Source organism: Struthio camelus, chromosome 3 (assembly GCF_040807025.1).
Source record: "Struthio camelus isolate bStrCam1 chromosome 3, bStrCam1.hap1, whole genome shotgun sequence".
Classification (NCBI taxonomy): Eukaryota; Metazoa; Chordata; class Aves; order Struthioniformes; family Struthionidae; genus Struthio; species Struthio camelus.
Window position 1 is genome coordinate 20,117,496 of NC_090944.1, and position 19,297 is coordinate 20,136,792.

Below are 19,297 nucleotides of genomic sequence, written 5' to 3' on the forward strand. Positions count from 1 at the left end.
CCTTTCCACTAACCGAGTTGCTTTTCTTTTGACTGAGGGGAAGGCAGATTTAGGGAAAACCTTGCAGGAAGGACACTGTGCAGGGAGCTGTCTTGCTTATTATTGATGCAGGCTGCCCAGGAAGAGATACAGAATGAGCAGTTTCCTCCCTGCTCATTCATCTGCCCTGCTGGGAAGAAGCAAGGCTGCTGGGACACGTTAGGGCACATGTTGCTGAGGTGCCTCTGGGGGAAAAAGAAGCCAAGACTCAAGTGACTCAGCCCCTCCAGCTGGCCAAGGGATGTAGCATTGTTCCAGCCAAAGTCAAGCCCCACTACAGCTAAAATAGCTAAAACATAACTTTAACATTTTTATCTAGAGTGATTAAAACTCCAGTTGGATGGTCTAAAGCTATAGGAAGAGAATAAAACTTATAAGATCTTTTGCTGAAGAAAGATCAGAGCATAGAGTTCTTGTTTCAGAACACCCAACTAAGCTGAAAAGCTTACTGTATGAGCTCTAGATTCTTGCTATGCTGAAGAAATTAGATTACGAGCTCTCGAGCACATTTTCGTCTTCTGTCTTCCATAAGCTGGAGTAGTGTGACCGGGGCTCAAATAACTTATTTTTGCCATAATAATAGACAGGTAGTAATGACCACCTACACAGCTGGCCAGAGAAATAGGGATTTTTAAAAGGAAAAATAAGGAACACGCAGCTTCTGGATCACTCTATGTAAAACATGTCCCGTGCCTTTTTTGGGCTCTAATACTTTAAAAAAAAAACCTGTTTGTACCTTGTTTCAGTCTTTACAGTGTCACACCCATTTTCCTCTGAAATAGCTGCTTCTGCCAACCTTTACTGTTATGATAAATCTCAGGTACCACCCATGGATTAGCAGAATGTAACTGGTTATGCCTGTTTATTTGCTGTACTGAGAAATGTTCTTGTCCCAGTTTATTCACAGGCAAACTGATCTCTAGGTAACTCTTCACAGTTCTAAGGGGAAAATTCTTTAAAACGAGTACACAGCCATTAAGCCAGTCTAAAACAGAATTCAGATATAAATTATAGGATATATATATATATGCTATTATTAACCGTTATGTTACAGTCGGTCATAGAGCATACACCTGAGAAGAGGTCAGCTGCTGCCTTCTTTATAGAGGATAACTGTTCAAACCCAAGTGAGAAGCTGATCTGGGGCCCAATTTTTTTCACAGGACTTGGACAACCGTGTGTGCTTGGGCAATTTTCACACACCTACTGGTGAGCTGAGCCCTGCATTTTATTACGCAAAAATCTAACAAGAAAAAATACGTCAAGGACTATATAGCTGAACTGATAATTAAAACTGATGTAATAATTACATGCAAATGTAATAAAAGTGATGTAATTAATCCAATGTAATTAACATTCAGAGATAACAGAGACATGTATCTCCTCACTATCTACTGTAAGAGCCCAACTGGCATTCATTTCCTCATCAGTCCAAGCGGATTGTTGTTATCAACCGACTGCGACATCTGAGCGGCAACAGCACAGAAACGTGGGAGAGATGTAAATACCAGCTGATTTCCACTTTGTAGATATTCCACAATTAGGCTGGTGGTGGCCTATAATTTAATGTTAAGATATAAAACAACTGTTACTTTCAATACTTTTTTATTCATGAACTACACACAAGAACTCAAGAAACTGCTTGTCTCTGTAAGAATTTATAATGAGAACGGACAGTATTTCTAAACTCAGCTGAATACCAGAACTTCATACCAAGCACCTCAGAGAACTGAGAGGAAAGGGAAGTCTCAGGCGTGGGTAACAGACAGACACTGGTAACAGTGATCTTAATCTGACATAAACTGGTCCTGCTGCCAAAAGGGGTTATATACTCCCACCCCCCACAAAAAAAAAAAAAAAAAAAAGAAAGAAAGAAAGAAAGAAAACCCAAACCTCTATCACTTTTGGAAACAAGTTCTTGTCCACTGTCGTTTGCATACACAAGAATTTGTATGGCCGTATGCTGGGCAGGATCAGAGACACATGATCACGCCCCTTCACCCCAGAAAAGAAAAAAGCATACAGAAAAGAATAGGTAGCAGGGAAGGGAAGCCCCAGGGATGGCTTCCCTTTCTGGCAGATGCATGTGCTCCACTGACAGTATCGATCCCAGCTGGAGGGATGGTGGGCTGGAGAGGTCAGCCAGGCCCATGCCGGTGTTCCTCCTCTGGCTGCAGGGATGTGGACTACCTGGTGCTAGGCAATCAGATCTCGCCTCCTACCTGGACACTCCAGCGTCTTGACAAAAGCCCTTTGGGACCCCGCTTTGACCCAGCGATCTGGGTGATACACAGGATTTTCTCTCCCTCCCTTCCTCCCTCTCTCAAGCCGCAGCCTTGGACTAAGTCCCAGCCCATTGCTGTGGGTGGAGGGGCGATATGCCTCCTGCACCCTCATTCTCTTCATACTCCAAATCTGGCCACTCCCCCCCCCACCCCAGTAGCTCCTGCACTACGCTCAGCTCCCTGCCAGACACCAAAGACAGTCATTAATATGAGAACTGCATCTGAATGGTACAGGTAACTCATTTTGAGAAAGGGATTAGCCTTTATTGATGAACAAAATTGAAACACTTGTAGCTTAGCAGTGAAACTTACAGAAATAGCAAACATTTTTGACCTAGACTTGTAACAATTAAAAATAGGGTTTTTGAGCCTTGGTCCAACCTTTTTCAAGCAGCATAAAGCATAATCAGCAGCATAAACTGAGGTCTTCCCTTGAAGGGAGCTGTACTACTGCACTGTGACCGAGCAGGTAGGTAAGACACTGTCTATAATTCACTATGAGGATTAGGGTCCTGGACTGCATTCTCTGCCTTGCCACTGATTTGCAGAATCACAGAATGGCTGAGGTTCGAAGGGACCTCTGGAGATCATCTCGTCCAATCCCCCTGCTCAAGCAGGGTCACGTGCTGCAGGCTGCCTAGGACCACGTCCAGATAGCTTTTGAGTATCTCCAAGGAAGCAGACTCCACCACCTCTCTGGGCAACTGACAGGTGCCACACAGGCAAGCATGTGACTCAGGATGGTGCGGCCCATAGAAGAGGGGCTTGCTCTGGGGTACTCCCCAAGAGTTTAGGAACCCCAGGTGCACCATGGCCACAGCCACCACACTGCAGGGTTGCTGTAGCCCTCCAGTGACCCCATGAGCATGGAGCAAACCTAGTCAGCAAAGGAGAAGTGACACTGCAGACTCACACTGTAAGCATCTAGGTACGGCGGAATTGCGTACTGATAGCTGTCAAATATGCACACTGATAGCTGTTAAATATGCACACTGACATCTGTTGAGCATACAACTAAGCATCCTATTGACCATCCTGTTGGTATCCATAGTGTTACTGACTGAGGCCATCTGTTCTATTGTCCAGCTGTGGTCTGGCATTGATCGACTGAATAATGAACTGAGCCTGGGAAGGATAAAAGAGAGTAAGCCACATACCTCTGTGTGGACTCGGACTCACCGTCAGCTGGCCTGCGGACCCGACAACCCACCCATCAGCGCGGACGCCCCTGATGCCAACTGCCAGGGAGAACCTGAATCCTCTTGGCGAGCTCGAGTGTAGCGAGAACAAGCCGGGGAAAACTATACCAGAGGGGTGGCCCGTAAGGACAAGGAAAGGGTGAGGAGTGGTCATTGTACCACGCACCTCAGAATGGTCATTGTGCCATGCATCTACGGCTTAATCACAGAGCTCTAATACGCGTATCCTATTTTTAGCTCTTTACTACACTTTTTAGCTTTGTTTTACCTGTAGATTGCCTGCTGTTAATTGTTTAGTGTTGTCCCGTGTCCATCATATGTGTAGAACGGCTTAGCTCTAATAAATTCTTACACCTGACAAATGATGATCTCTTGAGTTCAGTGCAACTAACCCCGGAATCCGAAAGAATCCCGGACGCCCCTCTAGTGGCGCGTCACAGCAACCCGCTCCAGGGCTCAGTTACCCTCACAGCAAAACATTTTTTCTTTAGATTCAGAGGGAACTTCCTGTGTTTCAGTTTGTGCCTGTTGCCTCTTGTCCTGTCACTGAGCGGCATCACCGAAAAGAGTCTAGCTCCATCTTCTTTACGCTCTCCCTTCAGATGTTTATACCTAATTTGTTACAAGTTCTTGGGGAGCTCACATTTCGGCCTATTGCTTCATGAAACAGTATGATGTGAACAAAAGCATGCCAAATTTGAATTTGCCAATACTGTAGGTGTCTTATCTCGTTCAAAACTGACATCAGCAATGAAAAACTACATAGCACATACATACAAATGCAAAACAGTGAGCAACCTGTCATTTAAACACTTCAAAATCAGGGCCCCAAACTAACAGTTTTTGGGTTTTTTTTACTGCAAAAAAGCAGGATTTTAAAAAGCAGCAATTCAGTCATAAGATCAATGAATCATATGATGAGAGGACTTGCAAAGTCTTATGCAAAAGCTTCATATTTTTCCAATCCTTTTCTCTACTTAGCTTTATGCCCCAAATGCCTGCGAGTAGGCTGGAGCCTCCACATGAACAAATTTCCCTACACCTCGTAGAGCTTGCTGCCAGCAGGAGCCTGCACCGGAGGGCGTTTCTCTGCTCTGCTCAGTTTCAGGACTTACTTGTATGTAACTTAAAAACAACTCAATTTTCCCCAGCAGCTACATCTGTCACACATCCCACTAGCACATGCACATAAACAAAGCTCATAATTGAGCTAGCCAGCTATTTGCATCTCAGTAAGGGGTTCTCTAAGCACCTACACCAGTGAATGTTCTTGCTCTAATACAGTTCTGACACAGCTTAGCTACCATTATGTATGAAGAAGCAGTTCAGAGAAAAGTGACAAGAATCAGCTGGATTTTCACTAAGGTCATTCTTTCCTGGCACCCATTTTCAGGGACTTTACATCTCAGATTTCTCTCCGACCTAAAAAAGTTTCCTCACACCACCTAAAAAATTGTGAGAAGTGGTGAATCTTAGTTACATTTCAAATTAATCAGCTCTTTTGTGAAAGGTTCTCCCATCTTCAGTCTTTCAGACCTTTTCAGATGCTGACAACTTTATCTTCTGCTATCTTTAAATGCTCTCCTATTCCTTTTCCTACATATCTGTGCTGATTTCCCTTCTCTTTATGGATTCACTTAAAACTTCTAACATTAAAATCCTCACAAATCTGATCCTGCCTACATCTCTGACATGATTCATGATCACATCTTCTCCTTTTCCCTAAGTTCCATCTCCTTTAGTCTATGAGCTTGACGAACACTTACACCCACATTTCTAGTCAACTCAATGAGTTCAAACCAACAGATTTTTCCATGTATTTACTGGAATCACTCGTGCAAGTGCTTTCGTGGTTCAGGATACACTTTGGCAAGCAGAGTTCTCCGGCTCATTCTTGTCTAAACAAAGCAAATCGATTTGTGACAGAAGAACTTGCATTAAAAGGTTTCGTTAAGTCAGATAAGGTTAAGATGTTATGCATTAAGTTATACGTACATTGATGGAAAGGCTGTTGATAACAGTGCACAGGAGCAAAAAACACAGAATATCATATGCTAAATTCTTACATTTTCCATCTTCTACATCCTGCCTTCCTACCTTGTCATTCCACGACCCAAGAAAAAGCAAAAGTATAGGCTCTGATCTTGCAGTTGGAACTACACACTGGCCTTGCACTAAGATTCAGGGAGATAGGGCACTGAGGGGAGTCATTAAATAGACAAAACAGGCAGGCACACAGACAGAACACAGTTGTACTCAACATCTGTTCACATTGTGCTATGATTTCTTACAGGTATCTCTTGGAAATAGCAGTCTAGACATATTTAGATAAAAACTCGTGGTTTTAGATGTTTAGAACATGTTCTCGGGTACATATTGCAGCCGCTGTAACTGCAGCACTGTGTGTGCCTCAAATAGCTTTAAACTCGCTAGCTTTGCGCCCGGAAACAGCCCAGTCAGGGCAAAGCAGACTGCAGTGGTCTGCAAAACCTATTCAAGAGCACGACGCATACCCAAATCCATAGCCCATGCTGAGCTCTGTACCACGTCCAGAATGCTGCGGGTACACGGGATACTTGGTTTAGGGCTAGTCTGAGTGTGTCAGCACACTGCATTCACAGCCTAGCGACTGCAGAACAAATGTATCCTAATCAGCTTTACAGAAGCTGGACTCAGCCACTGCTACCAGACATGGGTTGGTCCAGAGTTACTCAATGAAATCCTTAAATATGCATCTTATCTTTCTGCACAGGTTGTAGTTAAAATTTTCCTATGAATATTTACCTGTATAGTAATGTAAATATACACACAGCTGCACTTCCTAGAACATATATAAAGACAACATCCTTGTTTTAAAGCTTACGGTTAAAAAACAAACAAACAAAAAAACAAACAAACAAGCAAAAAGTTAAACTGCGGGAAGCTGAAGAGGGCATCCACCATGGTGAAATGAAATGAGCATAGCCAAGTATCCTTAAGGAGCAGAGAGATTCTTAGGAAACAGGAGACTGTTGGAGCAGTATCAAAGAAGAGAGGAAGCAGTGCCAGAGAAGGAGAGAAAAAAGGATCAGGAGGAGCTGAAGGTCGAGATAAGACATGAGGCAGAGTTAGTACCTGCTGACACTTCAGGATTACACTCTCAGGTAACAACGTGGGAAGCCTCGATGAGTAACGTGCACTTCTTAACCATGTAGAAACTAGTATTACTCACTGATCTGTGCTCCAGTAGCACCTCTTTGTGGTAGGTACTTGACGAAAATACAGAGTTATAGTCCCTCTCCACCCTCTGATTTCCCCAAATCACAAATACAATAAAGACGGACATTGAACTAAATAGCTGAACACTTCCCTATGGTGTACCATAGAGAGACAAAGCTCTCGCAAATGAAACTTTTTAAATGAAGAATGATACAGATTACTTTACGATGTACTTACCATACCCGAGGAGGGAAATGAGCCTTTAGTACCTACTTCTCTTAGACACTTGAGTCTTTCAGTTATACAGTTATATCATTAGAAATTCATAGATAGGAGAAGGTACATTTTATGTACTTACAGTTTGTGACCATTTGACATTTAAGAATGTATAATATAAAAGTTTAAAGAAGATGAAACATCTAACTTTCTGCTTTCAAAGCCAAAAAGCATGCTAATATTCTGTATTTTCCTGTTACACATACATGCTAGGGACTAGATTCCAAGCCCATCAGCGCACGCCTGACTATCCTTTGACCTTGATGATTAAGGTATCAGATCCAAGATTACTAACATATCCACATCAGACAGGTACAAAAAACATAGGCGAAAAAAACCCGGTTAAGCCTAGTTAGAATGTATTTGGCGATACAGGCCTTTTATATAAATCATTTTGTTTTGTAGAAATCATCAATATGATCCAATATTTCACTTATCAGACTAAAGTTCCTTTTCAGGTTATCATTGAAAGCACTTTATTCAACTGAGGACAGCTATATGCAAGGCTATTCCTGAATGCCTGTACTCATTGCTATCATTTCATGTATCTACACTTAAAATAAAAAATGAACGCTTTACAAAATCCGTTCTCTTGCAATAAAACAGCATCCACTATAGCGATGTCAATCAGATATGTCCTGGTTATTAGTAATTCTTAAACAAACAAATTGTTGGAGCATTATCCATTATATAAGCAGGTTTCCTTTCCAGTGGCAAGGCCTTATAATAACGTTAATTTTTATTAACTTTATAAAATTACATTTTTCCCCTGTATTTATCAACTTCTATTAAAAACCACAGGCATTTCCGTTCAAACTACTAATTATTATCCCCAATTTCATCCTCTAAGAGTCTTTCAATTACTTTATAAATCTAAATACAGCAGATAAGAACATACAGAAATATGCTTTATTCCAAGAGGTTTTACAAACAAGATGTTCTAATTTTAGATGACTCTGTTCTGAATAAAGCCTTCATTAAATACACAGATATTCTCAAATGCAGTCGACAAAAACTATATTATTCAGCTCTCTTCCATGCCATGGAATTCTATTTTTATACAAAATGATTTAATGGTTCCTCTGCAGTAAAAATGTTTTTTACCAAGTAGAACACTAATCTTTCATTAAAGAAGTCATTCCTTGTGACATACTGTCTTTGTGAAATTATTTTTAAATACTAAAATCAAGTTACAGATGTTTTACAGACACTTAGCTCAACAGCTGACCTATTTAAGATTAATATTTTTTCAATTACTTCAGGGACTGATTGCCTCAAGAACTGGTAATGAAGTCTACAACGAATAAGTAAGGTGTAAGTTTTTAACATTGAGGGTAATTAGCTATTAGAAAAGATGAGGGAGAGATGTCATAAATTTTCCATTACTTGTGGTGTTTAAAATCAAGTTGATATTTTTTTCCCTCCACCCCCCCCTCCCCAAATACATATGTTGTTCATTAACAGGAAACTAGATAGAGCTATTGCTCAGTCAAATGTTATGGACTATGCTAAGAACTTGGTTAAAATTCTCATGACAGTCCCTTATAAACATTTTATAAATCTTAAACCTTTCATCTCTAGGACACAACTTAGCTACTTTTATTCAGTTTTAGCTTATAATCTTCATCAAACAGTTTAGCGCCTCATATATATTATTCTAAAAGCTATGAGAATTACCATCACAGCTCACTTTCTTCCTGTATATACATTTTGACTCGTACAGTGCTAAAAGGGCAGATTTTCCTCATCCAAGCTTGAACAGTCAAAGTATTTCCATTGATCGATATTATACCAGTTGATGTAACTCATCCTGAGTTAAATAAAATTCCACTATTTTCTTATGCCTAACTACAGTATGAAAATATCTTGGTGGGACCAAAACTTGGGGGGGGAGGAGTGGGGGGGGGGAAGGAGTTAAAAGGAGTTAATATGCCATTTATAAGCCATGGACCTCAGTTTCTAGATCTTTTCATCAATCACCTTTGAGAAGCTCTAAGCTAGTGGACAAGAAATACGTACAGCAATTCTCTCCCTAATGGAATTTAATCTGAATACTTGAATGGAATGCAATTTAAATATAATTCTTAATTTGAATTGAATTGATACGGACGTGAAGCACAGCTCTGTTGCTATTAAAATAAATGAGGAAATTTCAGTTCATTCAAATGGGAATGGAAGGGAAAGAGGAGAATGAAGAGATTACCAGTGAACCTTTTATTGGATTTTCTAGTATTCAGTAAACTATACGGTGGAGCTGCAAAAAAAACCCAGTGATGCTGTTCTGGAATTGTCAACTGCTTAAAATGAAATCAGCTGTAAGTCAAAAGTGATTAAAAGTCATTTTCATCAAAAGGTTTAGTGTCTCATACGTATTAGCCTAAAAGCTATGAAAATCACCATTACAGATTATTTCCTTCCTGCATATCAGTTTAGACTTGTGCAGTGCTGACCGGGCAGGTATTCTTCATCAAATGGCTCTATGATGAAAAAGCAAGATGTTTTAAAATGCTTTATTTTCCTGGCAGGAAAGTATTAGATTATCATTACCGTAAAAGATCCATTTGATTACCTCGAATTATTCATTACTTCAAAAACTATAAACAAGCTCAGGAGCGTATCAAATTCTTGTTCTTTCAAAATACTGAAATTGGTGAAGCTATAATATTGTTTTCTGTTAAATCTGTACAGTCTAGCATCCAAAATCAGACTTCAACGGGGTTTGTTCGACGCAGAACACCTTCAATAAGATCCAGAACACTTCTTTTGTCCTTGATATTAGAACTTCAGAATACATCATTCTTAGGTCAATAAAACCAGGCATTTCTCATCTCACTTTCAATGAACAGTATGTATTTTTAATTCATTGTGGTTTTACAATTTATTTTGGAAAATACACTTTGTTCTTCATCCTCCTCAGAGGAACAATCATGAAGAAAAACAGCTAGATGTTTTTATAAATACATCACTGAAGGTGAGTGTCAAGTCGTTCCTATCTTCTCCTTCTCCTTCTCCTGTCTTCTTAAAATTAATTGCTTCTGCAATATCCAGCTATGAGATCTTCTCCAATAATCTGCCTCAATTTCCTACAGGTGTATTATTGTTCTTTGGGTCATATTCATATATAAATGTAGAGAAGTTCCTGAGAGCAGAAATCCTGTTGATAATGTCCCCATAAAGCTTACAAGATAAATTTTTACACACACACACACACACACACACACACACACACTCCTAGTAACGTACATCATAACTTAAAGAGTAATAAGGGTAACGTGCTATCCTTTTCATCATCTGTTTCATGATGTCTTTGAAAAGGTTTGTACTCTCAAAGCAATAGTATAAAATTTCAAAATATAAGACATCTTCTTTCTACGACTAAAGACAAGAGTTGGAACTAAGCTGAGAAAGCGCCTCCCTGCAACGGAAGCCCATCTGGATCCTCACAGCTCACACGCTCATAGCATTTTCCTATTTATGCTGTATGTTTGTATCAGGCAACACTCTTAGTGATGCCACACAGAGAATCCGTAGAAGAAGTCATGATCTTTCCCAAGGATTAAGAGAAATAAACAGTGAAGAAGATAAAAAGAGAAAAGGTAAGAGAAAAGGTAAGCAGAGAAGACAACCACAGCTAGAGCTAAGGCACACAAAAATCAAGAGAAGGAACCAAATCCCACTCCAAAGGAAACAAGAAAATGGCAGAGGATGGACAGGATGGCAAGAGGCACACAAAATGCAGGTAATACGCACCTGCAAGAGAATGGGGGACAGGTGAAATGATCTAGGCTTCTTACTATAAAGTCTGAGCCAAAAGTACGCTTGGGGAGTAATGCAGGAAGTCCACGCAGTTCTCTGTTAGTGTAAGACAAAATTAAAGGAAAGGGCAGAATGCACTGGCAATAAAAAAGCTCTGAAACAAGTATCTCTTTAGACAGTTCTACAGACAAAGTAAAGACAAAGAGTACTTAAGCCCAATCCACACTGGCGAAACAACATGCATTTAAAAAAAAAAAAAAACAAAAACAACCAAGACCAGTGCTGAAAATATTTTACATCACGGCAAGAAGCACAGTCTCTCCTGCTGAGCATTATGTGTTTCCATTCTAACTACTTTAAAAACCAATGTATCAATCATATTTCATAACTCTGATTTTGGTTAGTGTATGTCGCTGTTTAATTCACGGTTAGAGTTATCCCGCATAGACTGGCCTGCCTTATTTGCCTCACTGACACAAACTTCTGAAAATCCACAGGAATCTAAGAAATGTACAGGACTGAATCCCTAAAATACAAATATGAAACACAGATATAGTACAGAAAAAGCATATATACACATTGCAAGCAGACATAAAAATTAGAATTCCAAGACTGAAAAATAAAATCAGAACAGCTTCAAAAGCAAACAATCTTGGGAGCTCCCACAGTATAAAGTTCACTATATTCACGTGTTTGTTAAAAGTCATCTGTACTGTTAGATTTAGATCCTGCCCGCAGGTACCTTGAGAGAAGAGAGAGAAAGAAGAGCCTAGAGGGCCTCCCCATCCCAGCCCACTGAAAAGAGCAAAACGAACGGAGCGGCGGCAGCGTGGCGCGGGGGCCGTTTCCCACGCCCTCGAGAGCGCGCGCAACACGAGCGGGCAGGAAGGCGAGGCGCGCCAGGGCGCCGGAGCACCACCGACGCGCGGCAGTCGGCAGGAGGGTCGCGCCCCGAGGAACGCGCGGCTCCTTCTGCAAACAGCACCAGAGCCAGCTTCACTGCACCGCTTCCAGCCCTGCCGGCGGCGTTCCTGGAGCTGCAGCTGCAGCCTTCTGTTCTGTGCCGTTCTTCTCCGCCCTGCTCCAGTCCATGCCACCCCATCCCATGCTACCCTTACCCACCGCTATACTCTGCCTCACCATTCTGCCCAGGGCTGATTTCTTTTCTTTTCTTTTCTTTTTTTTTTTTTAACCTTGTTGGTACTATACAAATATCACAATATCAACCGTGATTCTTTTGGTAGATCACGCTAGGGGACTGTACGTACGGTACAGTAAGAGGGGACTGAAAGCAACGAAAGCAACGGGGATGTTACTGACATTTGTTATGCAGTTGTGAGGTTACGTAATGCCCTAAGAGCCTGAAGTGTATGTTGTCCGATGACACAGCTGATGTGAGCTCAACGGCGAGACCTTCCAGAACATGAGTGATTTCTCAAAAGGTGAAAAGTCCACGGTGTAACTCTTTGGACAGGTATGCCAAGAAGACAGGGCAACCTCGAAAAACAATCAAATACTGCAGTTCTACATAACACAAGTTTATGGCAAAACTCCTTTTGAGTCCAACAGGAGGAGGATTCAGCCTTTAATTAAAAGGCAGGACTAAAACATAACGAAGATTAAGAACATATTTTCTTATTTTTCCTTGAGAGCAACATCAGCCCAGACTATTTTATGCTTTGTTTGAATGGAGAGGCGAAATGTAATTAAAGTTTTAATTAAAATTGATCACAGTCCACCAATCTGAAATAGATAGTGCTGTTCTAACACTGCACTGGAGGACTTTTCAAGTAAACTAATGTTGTTACATGAGCAGAGATTTTTAAAAAAAAGCTTTCTATCAAAAGAAAGGGTAATAGTGAAAACTAATGAATCTAAAAATGTGCCACAGAAGTGAACTACCAGTAAGCATGTAATCCAAAAGGGCCACTGAATTTTACACAAGGGCCAGATTTTACAAAAACGGAGACTTCTCAAATAGCCATTTTTCTCTGAACGCGAGGATTTTGTTCCCTACCATATTCTGGTTAATTCATGTCTATCTTTTTCTCTCTAGAGAGGCAGTGGGATCTCTGAGAGTTCAGCTTTTTAATAAATGAAGGAACGGGACTCCTATCCCCAGAAATACTCACTATAAAATACTGCTAAAAAATTTGCCAATGAAATTGCTGGGAAAACTACCTCTATCTTTTAAAGACAGCAGTTACATTAGCATCTTTACCAGAACGCGGAACTCGTTCATACATTCAGCCTTGCACTAATTGGCGAAGGCTCTGGCGTGCAAGTAATCACATTTCAATTTTAATGAAAAGGGCAGGTTTTTTAATTACCCTGTTATCTGCACGGCTTCTTGTTCATTCGGCAAGCCTGGTGTTTCCAGCAATTGCTCCCCCCCCCCCCCGCGCCCGCGTTAGACGACGCACGCTTTCGGGGTTGCGGGCTGATGCCCCCCCAAAACGGCCCCTCTGCAGCGGGGCGGGCAGCCGGGCCCGGCGCGGGCTCTGCCTCAATGGTCAACACCCCCCCCCAAACGCGGGTGCCAGCCCCGCGGGTTCAAGGCAGTTAGAGGGGTGCACCGCTCCGCGCACCCCCATCCTTGGCCCCATATCGCCACGTCGGGGGCCAAGGGGGGTGGGGAACAGCCGGGGGGGGAACAGCAGAGGGACACGAGCGGCGGGGTGGACGGACGGTGCTGGGGGTGTCGCAGGGAGGAGGACGAGTGGGAGAGGAATTAGGGATGCGCGGGGGGGGAGCGGAGGGAGGGGGGAGCCGTGCACTGTACGGGGCGCCCGTGCCCCCCTCGGCCCCCCGCGCCGGCGCCCAGCCGGTGCGCGGAGGAGGCGCGGGCGGGTGGCAGCGGCCGGCGCTCAGCACCCTCCCCCGGCGGTTCATTCACCTAAAGGTGGTGCCAGAAAGCCGCCGCTCAGGGGCAGCCGGGGAAGGGGGGGGGGGGGTCCGCCCGCTGGGAAGCGGCGGGTACGTCCTCCTCGCGGCTCCGCACACCCCCGGCACCGCTCCCCGGCGAGGGGCAGCGGCGGAATTGGGGGGGGGGGGGAGGGAACGCGTTTTCCTGCGCGCAAAGTTGCGCTGGGCAGCTCCGCCCGCCGGCGCGCGGCTCGGCGGGACGCGGCCCCCCGCCCGCGCGCAGCCTGCGCGCCCCTCGGGGGGGGGGGGGGCAGCGGAGCCCGCACCCGGCTCCCGGCTCGGGCCGGCGCGCAAAACGCCGCGGTTCCCCGCACGGCCGCTCGGGATCTGCCTCAACCCGCCCCGCCTTTGTTGTGATGCCCTGAAACGAAATTCTCTCGCCTTCCCCCGCTGCTCACGCCGTCGTGCGGGAAACGGCTTGGGCTGCACATCGCCTTCGCTTATCTCCACCCACCTCCATTTTCACTTCGTCTTATTCCCAAGCAACTAGCAGGAGCGCGGCGAAGCCACCGTGCCTTCAGGGGAGCGAGACGAGCGCACCCCCTTACAGACGCGACCCAAAGCTTGGCCCGAAAACGTCTTGCGAGGCTTAAAAAATAAGAACCGCTTACAGCCAGCAAGAATACCAGCTAAGCAGTCGCAAGGATCTGTAGCACTTCTGCTTTCACCGCGGGTGTGATGACCTTGCGAGGACTGCTCCTGCTCTTCCTTTCCGCACGGTCTTTCCTCCTCTGGGAGAAACAACGACCTTTTCGCTATCTCTTTGCAAATGAATAAGAAACGTCAAAGACTTCCACATTCAGCAAAACACTTCCAAATACAAATTATTAAGCGACAGATCAATGCTTCCTTTTGATGTTGTTGGTATTTATATCCAGATCGATACGGGACTCGGTCTCTTACAACAGTTCAAGGCAGACCGCTGTGGACACGATTTCCCTCCATCTCGCCAAGGGAAAAAAAAAAAAAAAACAACCCGTGTACACAAAGTATTAAAGAAAAAATACCGTAAAACAACTTTCCCGGTTAAGATGATTTGCAAGCGCCAAAAAGGGACAGAAATAACCTTGCTTTAAGCGCCTAAGTACCGACATATGGTGCGCAAGCCCGCACCGCGGCCAGCCCTCCCCGGTGCATGCACTTCACTTTCACTCACGCACACCTCGGCCACTTTCCCCGCGAGGAAAATCCCCGCGCTGACCGGATGTCAGGCTGCCACTTCGGACCACTGCCGCCGCTAACCACCGACCCGCGCCGCGCACACAACTCCGCCACCTGCGCCCCGAGATTTATGTCCGCAAGGCAAGCTTGCTACTCACACCGTGAGAAACGCGCGCCTCGGGGCGCCCCGCGCTCCCCTCGCACGCGCAAAGCCCGCGGGCGCGCCGCCGCCCCCGCGATGCGCGCTGCTCGCCTCCGCCGCGCACTGCCCGCCCCGGTGCCGGCGGCACTTACAGTGGGCGCCGCTGGCGGTCGGCGGGTGCGAGGGAGCGCGCTGGGGCCGCGGGTGCCGGGGCCGGAGGGACGCGGCTCGGTGCGCGCCTGCCGCTCGCGCCGCAGCTCAGCCGCCGCCGCGCGCGCCCCCGCTCCGCCCCGCGCCGCGCCGCGCCGCCCCGCGCACTGCAGACCGCCGCCCCGCGCCGCCCGCCCCGCGCACGCGCGCGCTGCCTGCGCCGAGCATGCGCCCGCCGGCGGCGGCGGCGGGAGCCGCGGGCGGGGGAGGCGGCGGGACCGCCCGTTCGCGCCGCGGCCGCCGCCGAGGCCTCCGGTCTGCCTCGCCCGGGTCCCGACCGCGAGCGCGGAGGTGAAGCGGCCTGCGGCGAGACCCGCGTCTCCCGTGGGTCCCCTCCTGCCCCGAAGTGGGGCCCCGGAGGGCTGGGCGCGCGCGTGGGGCGCCACCCGGCTGCCCTCGCCTTGGTGCCTTTTTGCCCCTCCGCGCTCGGAGCCGTCGGTCGTGGCCGTGCACGTGCAGGGACATTGCCCTGACGTAGCAAGTGGCACTTGAAGACTACAGAATACGTGATAGGTGTTTTTTCTTTTTTTTTAAGAATAATTGTGTTTTTGAAATGCCCCAAGAATTCGGTCGTAACCCAAACGAATGTGCTGGGTGTTACACAAATGCATAGGGAGGTACAGTGTTTTCATTCTGCTAATACAGACACCACTGAAACGAGCGTTATCTCTGTGTGATGAGCAAAAACCACTGCTACTAGAGTTACTTTTTGTGCAGTAAGTAAGACAATAATTTTAAGATGTTAAGCTTTTTGGAATTTCCTAGAGCATGCCTCTTCTCCAGTTCATATTTTGATTTTCTGTATGTGCAGAAATGCAGCCTGAAAATGCTAAAAATTTAGGTCGATCACAGAGTTAAACAAACAGTTAGGAGGAGATTCACTCCACCGAGTATCTCTGAACGTCCCGTTTTATTTGCTCTTGATCACTTTGAATTATTTTATGTCATCTTCATAGTTTGCCACTTGACTGCTTGCCCTGCCTGCCAGACCGTTAACGATCTTTAACGTAGCCAGAGACAGGGTGTTGTGGCGTCCGCTATCACAACTTTGTGCCCTCGTATTTTCTGCCTCTTACTCAGTTCTGCCTAAGTTTGTCTCCTGTCGTCGCTCTGCAACGTTGATCCTCTGTGACCCGTTTTGCTCGTGTCCCTGTTGCGGCTCGTGCGTGACTTCACCTCATCTAGGTAACTGCCGCGGTGACAGCAGCGTAGCTCTGGCAGGCAGAGCTCTGTGCGGTGAGTTTCTTGGGCGGGTTTGCTGCTGTTTTGTCATTTCACGGCTACAGAGGCAGCAACAGCTCAGCTAGGTGAGAGCTAGTTCAGGGCTGTCTGCTGAGTGGCTGTCACTTAGTGATGACATTCCCTCCTATATCACTGAGGGTGCGCTGTTCAACAAGGTGCTGAGCATTTGTTTGCCCACGGAAACTGAAAAGCGTAGGTTGAGTTTTAGCACCTTTTGGCTAATGCGCGTCTAAATGGTACTTTTCACATGTGGTAAAATTGTGTTTTCATTGAATGCAGTGGCAGAATTTTCATCTATAAAGAAGTGTAGATTAAGCAGAGGGGACTGTAGTGTGTTTTCATGTCTCTTTCCTTGGCTACGTTTGGAGAATTCTGTGTAAAATTCGGTTACTTGCATCATATTTGGAAATGCGTTTGAAAAAAACATGATGCTTATTCAAAAACAGAAGCACTCGAAGCTATTAATCATCCTAGAAAACTTTGGCCTATTCTTTCATGTACTATGTTACAAGAGCAATACAATACAAAATCCTACTTTAAAAGTACATATGCGTAAAAACTCCCTGTTGATAGTATTACTGCTCAGCCTAAAATGCCTGTGAAGAAGCTTCATTTTGCCCGGAGTCAACAATTTAATAAATATTGTGTAATAAAGCATGTGCACGGTTATTAGTAGAAAGGTAACGATGACATCATCGACAGCCTTGCTATCTTCACATCTCTTAGACTATGGTATTCCACACCTTAGGCAATTACTGCAGGCTTTTGCAAGCTGGATATAAAATTCTGCCAGTTCTGAATGTTGGCATTTTCAGCCACTTTGCATTCATTTGGAATCTCTGTAAATGGTAATATTGTATTTTAGCCTGTAGAGAATTAGACACAGTGTGCTTGTTTATCATGTGGATAATTGTAGGATTTTTCATTTTCTTGCTATTCAGTTCTTTGGATTTTGGAAATGAAACTAATTGTTGTCATTTAGCAACTTCAAATGGTTTTTGAAGCTAAAGAATAGGTTGCTGATAATGGAGCTTCAGCAATTTAAACAAAGTCAGGATCTGACCCAGAGTTTTCTATTTAGTGCATATTGGATTTTATTTTAGCATAAGGATGAGTAGTGTAAACTTAAGAGCTCTTGGCTTAGAATGGCTAGCCTATGAGTCTAGGTACGTACTCCTTCTACAGTCACACGGCTCTCCTTTAGGCTTCGAACGTAGAATCCTAAACGCCTTTGAACGAAGCCAAGTGATGCACCTAATATGGGAGCTTAGCTGCCCTAAGCTTCTGATCTTGTCCACAGAGATAAATAGGCATCTCCAGAGGGAAAGTCAAAATCTCATGAAATGAAGGACCTTCTCTTTTTTTTCTCTCCCTCCTTTGCGCCAGAGTAGAGAATTCAATATTAAAATACAAAATAGTGTCTGAGAGGAGGCACTGTCTCAGCAGGTGACTTAGTGGTAAGGGGGAGGTCTTTTTTTTTTTTTTTTAGTATGACTTCCTGTTTGACACACACCAATTTAATTGCAGAACCCCATTTCAGTGGTTGCATTTCTCCCCTCCCTTTCACGGGGAGGTGTTGAGGATTTGCTAAGAACATCTATGCTTATGCATTGTATGCGCTTCAACGGCAGAGTAAAGATAATGAGAAGGAATTTGAGTATATATCTACATCTATAACTACATACTTTATGTTCTCATAGGCCTTTTCAAGGGTATACTTTCCTTTGTGCCTTCTTCTCCGTTCCCTTCGTGCAGTTTCTGCGCGTTGAAATTTACTTTCCTCTTACACAGGGAACTGAAAGCAGCAATGCGGCTGCGAGGATTGGCAGAAGGGAGCTGCTTCAAGGCTTTATGATTAAATGAAGCTGCTGCAACACACTGCAGTTGTAAAAGGGTGAGATCCTTGATACTCAACAGAAAACAATAAGTGTGACCAAGATTATCAGTTTCAAAATGACTGTAGATTGTCTTACTTCTTTAGTGTTATATATAATTATGTGAAAATCACATTTTTACATATTCGTATTATCTTCACATTCATATCTCTCTTACGGATTCAGTTTTTAAATAGTGCCCCTAAGAACACAGATAAAACAAAGTGTAGTTCCAGTTTTTCTTACGAAGTGTAATGACTTTATGTATATGGATCACTTTTGTATGTATCGAATCAAATAATTTATCATTCTTTTTATTAATGAGATTATTTATTAGCCTCCAATTTGTCAGACTCATGGAATGGAATGTAAGGAAAATATCGTTTATGTAACATCGTCTCTGATGTTATGTAATACAGCCACAACTGGAGAGCGCTTGAAATGCCTAACTTTAGATACCTAAATGCAATAGCTAAGTGTCTTGTCTGCTTCCTCGCATTGCCTCTGGTGCCAGTGAAAAGAAAAAGGAGCCCTGATAGGGTCATTCGGAACAGGAAGCTGGCCAGAGAGTCACCGAAAGATAGATCTTAAGTTAGGCACCTAAATGAGGTGTCTAAAGCTAAGTGGCATGGGCCCAGGTTTTACACCAGTGAGCTGTTTCCCACAAAAGCAGCTCCACATGTTCTTACTTATGTGAGGCATTTGCTCAAGTGGAAGTAAAAGGTTCACATTCCGGACCTGAGAAATACAAGCTTCCAGTAAATAAAGATTGCTCAGGAAGATAGGAACGACAAAACTTAGAAGCATTTTATTTTTCACAAATGTCCTAAACATAGCATCATGTTTTCCTCTGCCATTTAGCTCTGGGCAGAACTCTTACACATACAAAATAATTCCTGTGAATACAAAATGATCCTGCAGTCCTGAGATGTTCCGAGAGGGCTTTGTTTGCATTTTTGATTCACTCATACTTTTTCTTAACTAAAGTAT

The 19,297-nt window shown here is 44.3% G+C and overlaps 1 protein-coding gene across 2 annotated transcripts in view; it reads right to left on the minus strand.

The window, feature by feature from the left end:
- Positions 1-15,263, minus strand: part of VSNL1 (visinin like 1) — a 93,180-nt gene extending 77,917 nt beyond the window's left edge. The window contains exon 1 of one of the 2 annotated variants that reach the window (XM_068937131.1): positions 15,134-15,263. The gene's annotated coding sequence lies outside the window, so the exon portion shown is untranslated. Of the gene's footprint in view, positions 1-14,840; positions 14,924-15,133 lie in introns of those variants that run through there. The other variant, XM_009680544.2, reaches the window with a different exon arrangement.
- Positions 15,264-19,297: the final 4,034 nt, after the last annotated feature.